The following is a 17,757-nucleotide window of genomic DNA, read 5'->3' as shown; positions in this document are numbered from 1 at the left end:
TTGTGGAATCCGGCACGACCACCAATTCATCAAACAGGCTAGTGCATTCATAATATGTCGTCCATAGGAATATGCAGTACATTGAAGCGGAAAAAATAAAACACACTCAATATGCAGAGGGTATAGAATTTATAAACATCCATGGTTTTTCCTTTGAAACCATTGTGCAGAGCTGGCAAAATGAAGTCACATACACAATTGTGCATGCCATGTCCGAAGGGGATATTATCGTATATACATTGTTTTACTTTTTAGCAACGACCAAACTTTGACTACCTCATTTGCCTTTTCCTTTCTGTGTGCAGGTGGTTAAAATGATGGCCAGTAACACCAGTGATGAGTCAGTTAAAAAGCTCTGCGAGGCCATTGAGAACCTCTGCAAGAAGCTCTGACATCTTCTGCTCCCACAATCACCTGGCATCTACAATTGCCTTTGCTGCAGAGCTTTTACCCCCGTTCCTTCATTTTACATGTAAATAAAGCTTGTATTTGACATTGTGGTCTTTAAACTGCACTGTGTCACTGTGTTTGACCACAGCAGGGTGTGAAAAAGCATAGTACTGCTCCTAAAGTTACTAAAGAAGGGTGGAAATTCCCAAGTGAAACACCCTCCGTCCGTCCTGGTGCTGCCTAAGGGAATGATGGGTAGCACAGCAGACTTACATTAATTTGACTCCTGTCAGTGCAATTTATCGGTTAATTTGTTCCGACTGGTGCCCATGCATGTCTGTGAGCACAAACATTTATTATTTTGATGCTGAAATTGGCATTTGCTGGATAATTTGAACTTGACCAGTCAGCATGCATGTTACTGACCTCTACTGTGGCCCCGATAGCTACCCTTCTTGTGGCAACGTTTGTCTTGACGCAGCTTAGGGTACTGAGTTGAGCACACGTCATCTTTCATCTAAAACACCTATTTTCGACCAGCCCCAAGAAGATTTTTAAGCAATAACCACAGCTCACAATGTCTGATAATGTGTGCCTCATTAGAGCGCAGCTCTTAGGTGCCCGTTCCTGCGTTGAGCATCGGTGTGCCTCGGCGTAACAGAGCTAACGAGCCCATCAAAAGATGAAAGAGCGAACGCAGAGCGCAGCAAGGGATGGCTGGGGAAAGACTGCAATAGGGAAGAGAGTGCGAGGAGGAAAGCGGAAGAAGCCACCTTAAAGCACCACCAGATGGCACTCACGTCTGCGTGAGTGCCATTGGTGGAAGAAAAGTAGGGAAATGACAAAAGACGGAGACGTACAAAAGCACAGTTCGCAATAGGGGATCAGAAAATTTGGACGTGGTAGTTCATAGTGTTTTGTTTTTCTTCATTGGTTAACCTAGGTAGGATATTAGACAGCATAGTAGCAAGAGCTTGGTGGCGCAAGCCACCGCCCCGTTCCAAAGGGGACGCTCATAACATCCATCCATCCATCCGCGGCACCGGCCAAGCCAGGAAAAAAAAAAGACAAGAAAGCTCGCCTTTACGCATAGCGTTCCCGGTAAAGATTGCCGTTACATAGGCTGCAGTTGCAGGCTGCAGCATCGCACGTCGCGGCTCTGCCAGTCGGTGCAGTGATCGGTGTGATGCCTCAATATATCGCGAAATGAGAACAAGTAGCTGCGCTCCAATTTCGAATTAGGGGGTATCATAATCGCCGGTGAAATATTTTTAAAAGAAAATAGGGACGAAGATTGCCTGCGTGGTGCAGACACAGGATCACAAACGCTTTCGCAGCATTTGCATGCTTTGCCGCACAACAGGTAAGTATTGCGGCGAAGCAAACTTAAACTACCGTGTGACACATCTCACTTTAAACAAAGGTCGCCATTGTTCAGCAATTCTTTTCTTGCTAAAAAATCAGGTGCGCGTCAGAGTTCTACACGTTTAGGAGCTTTATGGTCATTTCTATGTTTACTAATTTGGACACCTACAAAGTGGGCGCGCGTTTGATTCGGGCAAACTTGATTCATGTTGAAATTGGGCAAATACTGCCAAATCAATCAGCGATGTGTTTTGGCGTTTTTTATGCATCTTGTTGAATTCGACCCGCTGGATAATTCCATCAATTTCGTCGGTCCCCATCAAGTGGAAGACTACTGTAATTGTCATCATCATAAGCCTGGTTACGCCCACTGAAGGGCAAAGGCCTCTCCCATACTTCTCCAACTACCCCGGTCATGTACTAATTGTGGCCATGTTGTCCTTGCAAACTTCTCAATCTCATCCGCCGACCTAACTTTCTGCCGCCCACTGCTACACTTTCCTTCCCTTGCAATCCATTCCGTAACACTTAATGACCATCGCTTATCTTCCCTTCTCATTACATATATGAGACGAGAAGATAAGCGCACTGCCCATGCCCATTTCTTTTTCTTGATTTCAACTAAGACGTCATTAACTCGCATTTGTTCCCTGACCCAATCTGCTCTTTTCTTATCCCTTAACGTTACACCCATCATTCTTCTTTCCATAGCTCGTTGCGTCGCCCTCAATTTAAGTAGAACCCTTTCCTTAAGCCTCCAGGTTTCTGCCCCGTAGGTGCAGTACTGGTAAGACACAGCTGTTATACACTTTTCTTTTGAGGGATAATGGCAACCTGCTGTTCATGATCTGAGAATGCCTGCCAAACGCACATTCTTATTCTTCTGATTATTTCTGTCTCATGATGCAGATCCTAGATCCGCAGTCACTACCTAGAATAAAGAACCAACTAGTGCGGGAGCATATACAGGAACGAATGCACCACGGCGTCAGTTGGCGCCACCATCGCACCTTCTAAAAATCCCTAGAGAGAGAGAGAGAGAGAGAGAGAGAGAGAGACGCAAACTTTATTGGAAGCGTAAATTAGTAGTAGAGACCGGTAGAGACCCTGGCAGAGGAACTAGCGTGGATGCCATGCCTATGGCCATGGCTGTGCTCTAGCATGGTCCCTAGGCACCTAGAGGTCCCGCAAGGGAATTTTGTACTATATTTGGCTCTGTGATTTGGTCGCAAGCCTGCTCGTGCGGCGTTCCCTTCTTGTTTCGAGCGATTGCGTTTCTTTTGAGAAAGCACGACTAAGCGCTGGTTGACGCTGGTTCCAACGACTGTAGCCATTTGCTGGCATATGGAATGTCGTCTTCGATACGCAAGAAATGTGAGTAAAGTAGATAGTGACCTAAAGAAGGAAATGATGTGGGGAGTAGAGTGCATGCTTTTTGGCAGTTTACTATCAACGCTCTCTCACTGGCTCCCTGAAGTAAGCTCGCTGTTGTCAATGGTAAGGTGTGGAGGCGGCGCGTCGATGCGTGCTCATTTGACCATGCACTACGCGATGCGGACCTGGCCGAAATATGCTGCGACAGTCGTTATGGTGTTTGCGATGAATGGCAGAGCGCTGAACCATGGCTGAACTACAGAACACCTATGCTGAACTAGCTGAACAACTTTTTTTAAATCTGGCGGCGGCACACGCCACCTAGCCGTGACTAGTAATATATTTTGTACTTACGGGAAGGTGAAATTTCACTCTTTCCTTGATTTTAGCCTCCAATCAGATAACCCCCGTTTGGTTATTTCAACCATTACCCATGAAGATGTTCGGGGGGTAATGTTTCAACCCGTTACTCAATGCCCAATGTTCAGCCGTGCGACGGCGGAACCCATGGAGGAAGCTGAACCAATGCCTTTGGCTGAACGCACGCCGAGTGAGGCGGCACGGCGCGGAGATATGGGAAGGCTGTTCCCACAACAACGGCGTCTGTAGCGAACGTAGTGGCATGCAGTGGTTGGTTCTTCTATGGTTCTTCATTTTATGGTGGTACGGCGGTGCTCGAAATCGAAAGTTGTCATGAAGAACTGAGGTAATTTTGTAATTGCTGGTTATATAATAGCGAGTAACTAAGTCGGCGACATTGTGTCCGGTGTCGCAGTGAACAAAATTCTAGCACAGTCGGCGGATGAGTCGAGCGTTAGATTTTATTGATCTGATGTGTGCTAGCGTTTGAACCACGGGCTTGAATCTTAATGCGAAATGTTATTACTTCTTGTTAAACTTGTTAATGATAAGCACAAAATCCAATGCCTTAAATCCCAATTGAAGTTTTTCGTCATTTTGCGTTCGGCATCTCGCAACATTCGAGCGAACTGACGTCGCCTGTGATCACGCTCAAGCACTTCGATCTAAAGATTACCGAAATGTGATTGAGTAGTGCAGGGGATCGAATGATTATAAAAATAGCAGTTGACTCGGGCGTGCTTGAAAGTGTCCTTATGAGAGGTTGTAAGCACCTAGCGTGGCTGAACTATTACCATGTGGCCAGTAAAAGCGCAAACTTGTTCACGCTGAAATTTTTGTCTTCGTTGCACACAGCGCACGACTTCCCATTGCATCGGCGACACGCAGCACGGGCACTTTCGATCCTTATCAAGGCAATTTGTGGTGGTACTTCTCAAGTGATTTCAAATGAAGTGATTTTCAACTCTGGGCTTGTGCATACGATATCATGTAAGGTTTCGCTGAACTAGAGAACGTTCTCTAGTTTTAACTTGTGTATCAGCCATTAACGACGCTAATCTAGAGGGCACTAAAAGACCAAAAGTCTGCATGTGGAAACACTCATCAACAAAATAACTTAATTTGTATTGCTTTTTGAAAAGCTTGAACCTGTGCGGTCACAATTCTTAATACAGGTGTCACACGACCACTTTCGATCGCGATCAAGCCTGATTCGGATCGAAATTCTTCACCGCGATTGGCTCCCTCGCGCAGCTTGCGCAAATAAACCAATCGCGACCGAGAAATTCGATCCCGATCGGGCTTCATCGCGGTCAAAAGTGCACCGTGTGCCACCCATATAAGAAAAGCAAGTTCTCCTCTGATGTAATTTACTGCATGATGAGCTTTTAGATTTTTCCTGTGTACTACATAAACGGAAATTTGGTACCATTGTCTACATAAGTATGCTAAAGGGCGCTGGGACACCGTGGGAATGTTTGAATGCTTTGTTTAGACAATGCATTGTCTGGGATGCAGGGGCTAAAGGCAGATGCAACTGCCTGACAAAAGGCCCCCCTACCCGTACAATGCTCAGGGGGTGGAACATCATGAATATACAGTGCAACAATGTAGAAACAGCAAAAGAACAAATGTATGCGGCAAGCAATCAAGTATACAAAGAAGTAAGATTGTTGCTCTTTATACATAATATATAATCAGTGATGTGCGAGAACAAGGAAATATTTAAACAATTGAGTAATACTGATCAGTGTTACAAAACATTATGTAGCAAATAGGAGAAAACATGTAAGAGAAAAAATTACTAAAATAAAAAGAAAGTTATCGAAATTGCTAGGTAAGTACCATTAGGAACTTGGCAAAAGATAATTCCTAACCTTTTTCTTTAGACTGTAAGTTGATCTGCATTCCTGAATCATAGTAGCGATTTCTTGATTATTAGTTAGGAAATGAGGCATTAGGTAGGCAAGTGTCTGAGTACCTTATTTGGTTCTAAACATAGGTGTTCTAAGTCTGTTATGCCTAAGGTGATATTGTCAGTTTTTGGATGACGAAAATGTGAACAGAGTATTTGGGTCATGTAGAATTTTCCTATGTGTATACATAGCAAGCCTTAGTTGGAATAGATGATCCATTGTGAGTATGTTTAGCTTGGAAAAGTATGGTGCAGTGTGGTCACTACGTTGAAGGTTTTCTATGCAACGCACAGCTCTTTTTTGTAGGATTATTAACCTATCTAAATTTGCCTTAGTAGTTGTACCCCAGATTAGTAGGCAGTAGTGTATATGTGTATGTACAAGGGCATAGTATAGCTGTAGTTTTAACCATTTTGGCACCAAGGTTCTGGTATTATACAAAATAGAAATTGACCTGCACATATTTGCATGTATCTTGTTTACATGTGGTGTCCAGCTCAAGTCTTCTTCAAAGACGACACCTAGAAATTTTATAAGTAGAAACCCGTTCGATAACACAATTTTTAAATCTAATACAGGTACTATAGTCATCAGGCTTATTACGGCTTTTCAAAATAATACACTTAGTCTTTTGTACATTTAGTTGAAGTTCATTATAATGCACCCAATTTGATAGATTAGTTAACCATCTATTAGCTGCCTTTTCAACTTCAAATAAGTGTTTACCTGTAAAAAGAAATATTTGTGTCGTCTGCATAGGGAACTATGTCAGGAGTTCGTGGTATGTTCACAATATCATTTATATAAAGAATAACGGTCCAAGGATAGAGCCTTGCGGTACGCCATATCTTATTGGCTGTAATTGGGAACAGTAACCATTTAGGCTAGTAAACTGCACCCTGTCGGACAGATAACTGCGTATCAGATTTAATACCAAACCTCTAACACCGTACTGCGGGAGTTTGCGAAACAAAATGAGATGCTTAATAGAATCGAACACCTTTTTAAAGTCTAGAAATAATCCAAGAATATATTGCTTATTATCAATATTATTAACTAAGAGTGCCGTTTCGGTTGATTTCATTTCACGGAAGCCAAATTGCTGCTTTGAAAGCATTTGGTGGTCGCCAATAAACTTCATTAATCATGATTTTAATGCATATTCCAACACTTTAGAAAATAAAGGTAGCACAGATATAGGTCGGTAGTTATTCAAGTCATTATGAGAGCCACCTTCGTGAATGACTACAACAATGGCTGTCTTCATGCCTTCAGGAAAAGTACCCGTGGCGAAAGCTTGATTGCAGATGTGCTGAAGTGGGCGTCATAGTAATTCAGCAACATGTTTAATTGGGTGAGCCTTAACATCATCATAGCCAATGGCAGTATATTTATTTAACAACTTCAGTTATGTAAATATTTCTAATTCACTACATGGAGTCAAGAAAATAGATTGTGCGCAGGAAGAAGAAATGTATTGTTCACATTCATTTGTTGTATTATTTGTTTGACCTGCTGCACCTGAAGTTAGGAAGTGATTATTGAATTTGTCCGCTAGATCGGCTTCAGTGACCTCAAAGCCGTCAATGGTTAGTGTCGTAGGAAGGCTAGCCTTTGTTTTCCCTATGAGCAGACGTGCCGAGTTCCAAGCTTTCCTGGGATTACAGCAGACTCCAGCAAATCTTGCTTGATAATATTGAATACGAGCTCTCTTCAAATCTGAGTCTGATTTGTTGCGAACTTTTTTGTATTCATGTAATAGAGATGCATCTCTTAGTGTAATGAAGTTATAGTATAGTTTATCTCGTTCTCTAATTCTGTTGTAAAGATTTCTGTTGATCCATGGTTTCCTGGACTTTCTATGCCTTTTATAGTATTGCAGTGGGAAGGCAGCATCATTGCGGTTCTTTAAATGTTGTAGGAACAAATCATACAATACGTTAGGGTTTTGGTCACTGTACACATCACTCCAGTCAATACTTTCAATACTAGCATGAAATGTCGACAAGGCATTGGTATTGAAGGAACGATATGCAACAGGAGCATCGTAAACATCATTTTTTTTTTCTTTGTCACATGGAAAAAACAAAAGACTGATAAATGAACACTAAGATAAGTTGTTAGCACACCAGCATTGACATCATTTCTATCATGGTTAGTTATACATAAGTCTAGTAGAGTTTCACTTACAGTTGTTATTCTGGTGGGTAATCCTATTAAGTTCGTACACAAGAATGATTCAATGACATCTAAAAATTGTCTACTGTGTGGGCTAAGTAATAGCAGATAAATATTAAAATCACCAACAAGGACAATAGGCAAATTTCTTAAGGACGCATATTCAAAAACCGTAATTATAAATCCAAAAAATTCCTGAGTATCCCCTGATGGGGAGCGATAAACTGAGGAAATCGGAGATGTTACACAATGAACGGCGATAAATTCATAATGTGCGCAAACACAACAAAATTCAGGAACCACGCCATATAAGATATCGTCTTTGATATATAGTGACACTCCACCAGCCCTACAATTTGGTCTATACGCACCTTTATGTTTGTATCTTTCGAAAAATACTACATCGAGCACACATGAGTGCCAGGTCTCAGTGAAGGCCTAAAGATGAAACGTATGATCTAATGAATCAAGCAGCACATCAGGTTGTTTGTTTCTAAGACTGCATATGTTTAAATGGAAAATCGATGTTCTGTCCTGCTTCTTAAAAGAAGGGCACTGCACAAGAGATTTAAAAGATTCAGCATCATGATATATGGCTTTATGTAAGATAGCCATAGCAGTAACACTAGCAACTGAAATAATGCAAGGGATAAAAGAAAAGAAGCCATTCAGTGAATATTATCAAGGTCACTTTCACTGTGGAAGTGCAATGCTCGATCACCATGCACCTTGCGCACAAAAAACTTGCCGTTTTTGTACCATGCGAACTGATAATGATAACTCCTCAGGTTTTGCTTTTATTAGCCAGAGAAGTTTCTTGTTCTGTGGCGTCAGATTGTCAAGTAAATACGCGCCAGAATTAGCGGTTTTCAATTCGGCTTCCTTAGCCATCCATTGATCACATGTGACGTGATGTGAAACGGACGAGCACGACAGGAACTTTGCCAGCTTTTGATGGCAGTCTATGCGCGCCTTCGACTTCGGAGCTAGTCAATCCAGGAAGGGTAAGCTTAGTTGCCAAATTCAGCTTCCCGAGCAAATTTTCATTCTGGGTGACAGGTAAGCCATGGATTTCAATATTTCGTCGCCTGCTGTATTGCTCTAGGGCATTAACTTGCTTTTGCAACTGAAGAACATTCATGCTGGTGTTAGATGTCCCGATGGAATCTGCCCTTCTTTTAAGGGCGGCTATTTCAGTTGATTGCTTTTGCATATTAGCAAGCACCGAATCATATTGATCAGACAAATGCTGAACAGACAGCTTCAATTTGTCCGCTGTATTCTTTAATACGATTAGTGAATCCACCTTGCTTTGCTTGTCAGGTATTGGCCAGCTTCTTATTAATTTCAATAAGTATTTTCTCGTAGGCCAATTTATACTCGCTGGTGTGACTCTTTTCACCACGTGCGCTTCGGGCCACCAAAACAAGGCATGTCTGGCACTTCCATGGTTTCTTCCTGGCATCGTCTTTTTTGAAGGGCGTCTTGCTCACACCCGAGCATGCTCCCAGGTGATAGCCATATTTGCATTCTGAGCATGTTGAATATGTGCTACTATCAAGGAGTGGCTCAAAACAAACTAGGCAGGCGTCGGACTTGGACATATAGAACAGAGCAAAAATCAAAGGCTCACGGTAACAGTGGTTGTTGAAAGGAAGCTACAATGATCACCAACAGGAAGCTATTGCAACAGCGGCGGTGGCAGTGGCGGACAGCGACAATTTTAGTGAAGTGCAGATACAGTGCACACCTACCTGCAAAGTCAGTCGATAGGGGTTAGTCACGAGCTGACTGCTTTCGTCGCCACCACCGCTGAGCAAATGGTCCTCCGGTGTCTGGATAGCACCTTTTGTAGAAGCGTCCCGATGATGTAGGTCACGTTGGGGGCACTGTAAGATCTTGATACGGCTCCTGGATTCTTGATATGGTGTTGAAGAAGTGAACGGGGCAGCAGGCGCTGATCGGTAACCACACTTGGGCAGTAACTACCTGCAAAGTCGGTCGATAGGGGTTAGTCACGAGCTGACTGTTTTCGTCACCACCACTGCTGAGCAAGAATGGGATAATGGGATATGGAAGTTATGGCTTTTCTCAGACATGGCTTGGCCACGTCTCGGCCATGGCTGTACAATAAATCCTCCTTGGATACAAACAAGTCTTAATTGTCCTCAAATGTGCGATTGAAAGGCATGCTCAATGAGCATGGGCTTTCTTCAAATTTAGTAGCGTACCACTGCTGCCATTCACATTTGAAAAACCTGTACACTTAGTGTGAGTATTTGTTGTAGGTAAAAATAGTCGTACAACAGTACACAGAATTTCTGTTACACGCTGTTCTAGTTAAGAAATTTTCATACGGCAAATTGAGGATTGGTCACTGTGGGCGGTATTCCTGAGCAATTACATTTGTGGGGCTTGGCACCTGATGTGGTGAAGTCGTGAAAGGAATGAAAAACTTCCTCCACGGTTGAAGTACATGGCCAGCAGCATTCCTGGCATGGTGCAAAGATAGCTTGGCACAGTTCAGGAGTACTGTCGGCTGCATACACCGGCGCACCTACTGCTAAGCCACACAGAATTGATAAAAACTGCACAATGCCATGAATTCTGTCAACTGTATACTTTGATGTTTCCTAATGCCAACTCATGTGAAATCTCATGAAAGTAATTCTATCTTCCAAAGTGTTTGGTCAAGAATACTGCCCCAGACTTTCTGCAAATCGTTCTAGCTCTCTGAAAAAGTTGACAATCGAAAGCTTACTCTCCCTGGCATTTCTTTGCATAAAACAGCACTGCATTGCCATTTATCTGACCACGTAACAGACTCTTTTCTTACTTGGGAGTTTGCTCATCTGCATTGAACACTTGCCCAACCAATGGCAGCACCAGTTACTGTTAAAGTGTAAGACTTGATTGTGCACGCTGCAACTTGTCTTAGGCAGATGATTTCATCATGAGTCTTGCCTACACTTTCCATTTCACAAAACATATTTGATTGCAACAGAAGCTTGCACTTCCATTAATTTGCCTAAAGACTCCGCAGGGAAGCTAGCATTACATGTGTGTATGTCGGTTGGAAGAAACTGTGATATCAAACGTCGACGTGTTTTCAATTATATAATGCCCTCTTTCTTCTAGTAAGGGCCTCCAAGCCAGTGGTAGTGCCTCCGAAATCTGCCAAGACAAGCAAGAAGACAAAATCAATCAGGTTGCCCACAGCCAAGCCTGGCAGAAAGTCCACTGAGGAGGGACCTTCCCAATCAGAAAATGACAAACTTCCCTTGCAAAGGACACCGACGATGACTGGCAAGGTCTGCACATGGTCTGCTGCTGGACTCCCCACCAGTGATTCAGAGGCATCAGACATTGTCGACAACCCTCATGACAGTGAGGGGACAAGCTCAAAGTCACAGCCATTGATTAAAAGCACGGCAAAGGAGTCGCCACAGCCATCCACCTGTAAGCCAAGCACTCAAGCCAGCAGCAGTAGCAAGCAGCCGGCACAGCCTTCCAAAAAAAACGTAAAGAAGGCCGGGTGTGGCAAACCACTTTGGCAACCAAAAGTGGGCAAAAAGTCTCGGAATAATCCTGTGCAACGCAAGAACAGCTGCGGAAAGACCCCATTAAGCAGTGCCAAGCTGATGGATGCTGCAGTCAGCTCGAACACTGTTCCACTGGTGAAGAAAGCAGATGTGATGCGGAGTGAGCCCACAGACGGGAATGTGAAAGCATTTCCAGTCCTTCAGCTTGACAGGCCTGTGAGGCTTCCCTTGTAAGTTACTGGGGGATAGGGAACTGTGGGACTTCGTACACCCTACCTCTTTTCTTTCTCACCTTGTCTTTTTTTCCTCACTGCATGACACATTTCCAGTGGCAGTATTGCGTTCTGCGCTTCATGGACATGCCTTTGTAGTTTGCGTTGCTGCTGGCTGTTTGTGCACTGTGGAATGTTACATGGACGGTGAGAGCTGTGGTGTCAGTGGGAAGATTGGCTGCTTTGAGAATAAGTGTGCAGGCTTTCCATTAAATCCCTCGCTCAAGACATAATCCTACTTAGTCAAGCTTCCTCAGATTCAGACTGCCCACCATGGTTGCTTAATGGCTTTGGCATTGTGCTACTAAGCATGAGGTTGCGGGATCAAATCCCAGCTGCGGCAGCTGCATTTCGATGGGGTCAAAATGCAAAAAATGCCAGGGTACCATGCAATGGGTTTATGTTGAAGAACCCCAGGTGGTCGAAATTCGGAGTCCCCCACTATGGCATGCCTCATAATCAGATGGTGGTTTTGGCACGTAAAACCCCAGAATTCAATTTAATTAAGATTCAGACTCATGAGTTGGTGTGAGTGAATTTGCCTACCTATGGCACTGGGCAAAGCTAAATGTCTTCTTGGGCATTTGTAGACATCAGAATGTCCGCACCACTTTCAGCCGACTGGCCTACCTACTCTAGGTGGCTGCTACACAGATGAGCTGCTTGTGTACACACAAAAAGCTGGGGCATCTATCTCGAGAACTACAGTTTGACACTTTTGCTGCTTGCCAGTATGAGTCTTATGAGTCTAGCATGATGTGTATGTGATGATAGTACTACTGCACTGCACATGTGATTTCTAATGAGAGTATGGAAGCAGACTAGTTGATAATCCATTGTCTAGCACACCATTTTAAAAGATGACAGTGTTTGTTGATCATGTGTCTTTGTGTAATGTTGTGCTGTTCTACACAATCTTTGTCCCAGTTAAGTGCACTAACTCAGCCAGCCACCTCCACTTGTTCTTTCTGCAGGGTGAAAGAAGAAGGCAGCCCTTACAAGTGTAGTGTCCGAGGATGTCCCTCAAGCACTGGCCAGTGCTTCATTGGTCTCTGGTTGTTTGCGCTGCCTAGCGAAGAAACCAGTGCACAACTGCGCTCTGCTTGGCTGGAGAATGTTCCCATCGATCCAGAGATCAACAGACCACGAAGTCCCCGCGTGTGCTTTCAGCACTTTGCGAAGGACGACTTCGTGTCAAACAAGAACCGCCTTATGGGCCTTAATGCAAAAGCTGTACCTTCAGTAGGCATCCCGAAACAAGCCTCCAGAACAGGGACATCCAACTTTCATGTAAACAAATGGGGTGCATATGCTGAGCCTACGTCAAATGCTGGCTCTAAGTCTAGGTCAGCAGCATGCAACAGCTCAGCAGACTTGACTATGCTGTCTGGTCCTGCCAACTCCACCGCTGGTATAGGGTCAGGTGCAGGAATAGAACATGGCTCAGCATCAGCAACTCAGATCAAACCCACTGTTAGCATTGGAACAGGTGCAGCAATAGGCAGTGGTGGTTTGAATGAGGCATTTGAGTCAGAAGCCACAGATGGTGCCAGTATAACCTCAAAGCAAGATGGCCAGTCAATATCTGGATTTGGCAGCAAGATAGTTTCAACACCTAGCAAAAGTTCAACAACGAAGGTCCACTTAGTATCCATACATAAGGCAAAAAGAGGCCCAGCGGCAGACACTTCAAATGTAGCTAGGACTTCAGTATCCACAGGAGGTAATGAAACCGATTCACTAGTAAGTGGTGCTGCTTTGTTGCAAAGTACAAAGCCAGTTACAGAACAAAGCCAAAGTACAGTTACACAGCCAAAAGCCACCCATGGTGCCAAAACAGCTCTAACAAAGAAGAGTGGCTCAGTACATAAGGGCAAGTCGAAATCTGCAGTTGATAGCAGGATGGTTTCAATGAGAGGCAAGTCCACACTTGAGACCAAAGCACGTCAAATATCAAACAAGACTTCAAAAAAAGGTATTCGTTCAACACCTGCAGTTGCCAGTGAAAAAAGTTCAACAGGGGAGACCAGTTCAGTTTCATCAAGCCACTCTGAATCTGCAGTCGCAGCAGGTTCAACAGACAGCAGTTCAAATTCAGCACATCATTTAAAATGTCAGGTTAGGCCAGAAACAGGTCCAATGTCAGAGTGTGTGTCAAAGCCAGGTGACCACTCAGTATCTGTTCTTACCATAACAGAATCAGTCACAAGCGAGCCAGGTTCAGGAAGCCATTTGGGACCTGTGACTGTGAATGTGTCAGCATCAACACTGAACACCTCAAAGCCAGTGACTACAACAGTGCCAAATGGTAGCATGGTTGTAACCTTGGAAAAGGAGCCCTGGACATCGGAGCTCACTGGTGTGGAAGCAAGCAACCAAGATTCAACAAGTCCTTCAGGACCCATAAATGCCACCGAGTCAGAGTCAATACCAAACAACTCAAAGCCAGTGACTACAACAGCGCTAAATGGTAGCACATTCGTAACCTTGGAAAAGGAGCCCTGGGCATCTGCACTCTCTGTTGTGGAGAAGCCATTGATGGAAACACCAAGAGCTGAGTGTTCATCCAACACAAGCAGCTTGTTAGCAGTGGAACGCATCTCAAAGGTAGTGGTGAAGCAAGAACTTGTTGAAGAGACTGAGCTTTTCCCAAAAGACCTTTATGGCAGTGTCGCTCTAGATGTGTCACCGAAGAATTGCAGATTGCATGTGAAGCAAAATGACTGTACCGTACACAGGAGCTCAGATGTGTGCTTGTTGCCTCCATCTGACGTATTAGTTCACGCTTCTTTGTGTATGCCTTTCTGCATGCCTTTCACAGGCAGGTCTTGGAATGCAGAAGCAGCAGGTGCCTATCAATCTCCTGCTTTAAGTGATTCCAGTGGTGCCACTAGTTTCACTGGTGCGCCATCTGGACATTGCAGAAGTGGTAAACCTGCCTATGCTGTAATGAACTTGTGGGACAGCAGCCAGAGCTCAACACTATCACTCCAGCACACCGACGTTTTGCCTGGAAAAGCCATTGCGTCAAATACTAAAAGCAGCTTGTCTCAAAATGCCAATGAACTGACTCTTGGACATGCTGCTGCATCACTTTCTTCAGTATTACACATGTCTAGTAGACAGAGGAGGGATATAGCCAATTGTCATGGTGCAGATGATGATGAAGCTGGTGCATGTAGTCAAGCGGGCCACACTTCTGGCTCCAAAGCAGACTTTGCTTTTAGTGACCAACAGAGCACCTCAAGGTATAATATTGTTGACATCACTCGGGAGTCTGGGACTGGGGTTATTCAACCTGAGTTGCCTGCTCAACAATTAGTTCCATTCCAGGCACCAAGTCAAGGTGGATACGTGCCGCATTTGAAAAGTGGCAGCGCGTGCAGCAGTATTTCTAATCCTTCCAGTGCGTGTGATAAGTGGGATGGCGGCCTGCAGAGTGAGGGAAGCAGTGATGAGTGGATGCCGTTTGATCCTGCCCATGGAAAGTATGTCATAGAAAAGGAGTACTTAGGAGAGAGAGATGATTCTGGATTGAGTGCTGTTTACTGTACAGTGGTGTGGGTCCCTACACCTGGAGATAAGGGCAAGAGCAGTGGCGGCCCTCAAAGTACCCACTAACAAGAAGACTGACCATAACTGAACTCCAGCAACAAGAAAGCTTTAGTCTGTGATATTTAAGTAATGTATAAGAGTGCAGCATGATGCATTTTGAGGCTGTCACGCTCAGGTAATCATGATTTTATTTTATTGTCATATTTATTTAAATATGTTGTCCACTCTCCCTCGTGCCAAAATATGTGTCTTGCAATAAACATTGTGTAATTCTGATGTTTCAAGAGTGCAGTAAGTGTGCAATAAAGTGTGCACCAGCTATTTCAAAAACAGATATAGGTGGATAGCTTGAAAGCCGAAAACTGGTCTGAGTATGCCAAGAATGCCATGTGCATAAAAAATTTTCTCGGACTTCCTTCAATTTCCAAAAACACTTCAGGATCCCTGTGATGGACACCGCAGGAAGCGCAAGTTGGCTACTAGCTTGCTTGATACACCTGTATAGCTGCACACAGGCACAGACAACGAGATGCGATTCTGATGGGACAATCAATGCCGCTACCATAGATGCTACACAATAAATCATGGGAGCATCTGCTAACTTGTTATTGTGTGAATTGTGTGGTTCGTTGTAACCATGGCAACAACGCTGTTGAAGAGAGGTGCGTAAAGGTCGCCATGAGGTAAAAGCCTGCATCGTGTTTGACTTCAATGCTGTCTTTGCGAAGTGAAGCTGTCTGCTCGCGTTCACTCGGTCGATGGAATGCAGGCCCAAATGTCACGTCCTGGATGTCGCATCCGTTGTTTTTTTTTTTGGCAACAGAATGGCAAGCTCAAACAAATGCATGAAGATGTGGATCGTTCATTTTTAAATGCGGAAGCATTTCTGTGCCTATCCAACAAGAAATTTGTCCGTCTGTCTCAAGACGAATGCATTGGCTCATACCCATGTAAAGCAGAGGCTACACGTGCTCGGCAAAGTGAAGCGAACAGTGCATACATTCTCTGAAATCACCCACACAACACACATAACAGCATGCATTTCAATAAACAAAAGCTCAGAAGCATCCAAACCATCAATAAAGCATTGCATACCTCCCTCAGCAATTGTGGTGGTTCAGCAACAGCTCCTCTGAACATCCAGGTTGATAAAGGTGGGATCATGTTTGATAAGGTTGATATTGACCAGTGAGGGTTGACAAGTGCCGTCAAATCAAGTTTCGTAACATTCGGTGCTCGGTAACATTCGGTGCTGACACCGAGCTGCGTGGAGATTAGCAACTGGCAATGCTTATGCAAATTTTGACAGCACCCAGAGGAGTTTGTGTGATTTTTTTGGGCTTGTGCTTGCGTAAAGCATTAGATATCATAAGTGCTTCACTTTTCCATTCGATGTGCATCTATCGCAACAAGCTATGGGCTTTTGGCTGCATGATGCTTCATTGCCAGGTTCCTCACAAGCTTGTTTTTGTTTTTTTTTGTGATGCATTGCATGGACTGCCACACCAATCAGCCAGTGCTGCAGTGTACTAGTGCTGAGAAATCTTTGGCTCCTTCAGACTTGTTAAGAGCCTTTCCGACTTGCTTAACATTACCCAATTACGGTGCTGCTGTGTGGCAGAATTTGTAAATGGCAGATGTGCCAAGTGTGGCATATAGGCCCGCTTGTTTAGCCTAAATAAAGGTGTTATCTTTTATTTCCCAATGGAAGCGAAAAATTTCTGACGCACGGTTCAGATCTGCCATCCACCGGCTAAGAGCAATAGTGAATGAAGTCGCTAAACGAGTGCTTTGCGGCCTCATTGCATGTGCGGGAAAAATTGCTTTACAGCCCCCCCCAGAAAAGAAAGGTCACAGTTTCACAAGAAAGGCGAAGCATCAATTGTGATTAAAAATTAGCAGACAGCCGTACTAAGTAAGCATAGCACTTTTATCGCCCATATAAAATTGTAAACATTTGCTTGCCAACTAAACTAACAAGCGTGGTGTCAGTGGGCTACACACTTGACGACTCCGGGCACTCGCTTTCGAAACACTGGCGTGAGCAAGAGTGGCAGCAGCAGCGAGTGAAGTGACCGTAATGCTGTCTAGCACCTCAATGCAAGCTGAGCACCGAGAGCACACAGCATGCACAAAGCTACGAGCCGTTGATGCACCTAGACTCTGCCCCCCATGCAGATAGCTCTCAAGATACGGCCGCCACATATGCAGTTGCAGATGGAGCAGATCTTTTCCATGTCAAAATGTGAAAGGTCTGTGCTAATTGATTTCTCAACATTGTAGTGCATATATGCCTTTCTGCTACCATTGGTGAGAAACATGGGCCAAGGTTCCTGAACAAACTTTAATTTGGCTTGTTTACCATTGAATGCACACTCGATAGGTACTGAAGAAAGTGCGCTGGCCACTTTTATAGCCTTATCGTAGAGTGTTGTGCAGTGATGTGCACCGATGTGGCTGATTGTAGACCGGGGGCTGTATTGCACATGCTTTTACATTAGGTATGGTGAAGACAACTGATTGGTCTACCAAATAAGGTGTGTCTGATTCATGCTCAGCTCGTGGTGTGCTGTACTATAGCCCTCAATTTTTTGGAGCAAGAGAGTGCTGCTGCACCATGGTGCAGGTGAGGTGCTGCTGCTTTGCAGGGAACCTCTGCACCAGCTAGTTAGGTGGTGCTGCTGAGGCTCGTAGCACCACGCAAATGATGCTCACAGAGGCGATGTTTGCAGACACAGCGGGCACTTTCAGGATACGTGGATATGTTCCATAATTTCATTGACAAGGTTATAACACACAGCCAGA

General features: G+C 44.3%; 1 long non-coding RNA gene across 1 annotated transcript; it reads left to right on the top strand.

Annotated features, from left to right (window-relative positions):
- Window positions 1-3,702: 3,702 nt before the first annotated feature.
- Window positions 3,703-15,228, top strand: LOC126522396 (uncharacterized). The gene is made up of 3 exons (XR_011895204.1): window positions 3,703-3,835; window positions 10,722-11,355; window positions 12,372-15,228. It is a non-coding gene; the product is annotated as an uncharacterized lncRNA (long non-coding RNA).
- The last annotated feature ends 2,529 nt before the right edge of the window (window positions 15,229-17,757 follow it).

The sequence above is a fragment of the Dermacentor andersoni genome, chromosome 6 (genome assembly GCF_023375885.2).
Source record: "Dermacentor andersoni chromosome 6, qqDerAnde1_hic_scaffold, whole genome shotgun sequence".
Taxonomy (NCBI): Eukaryota; Metazoa; Arthropoda; class Arachnida; order Ixodida; family Ixodidae; genus Dermacentor; species Dermacentor andersoni.
This window is presented reverse-complemented; position numbering and strand designations above follow the sequence as displayed.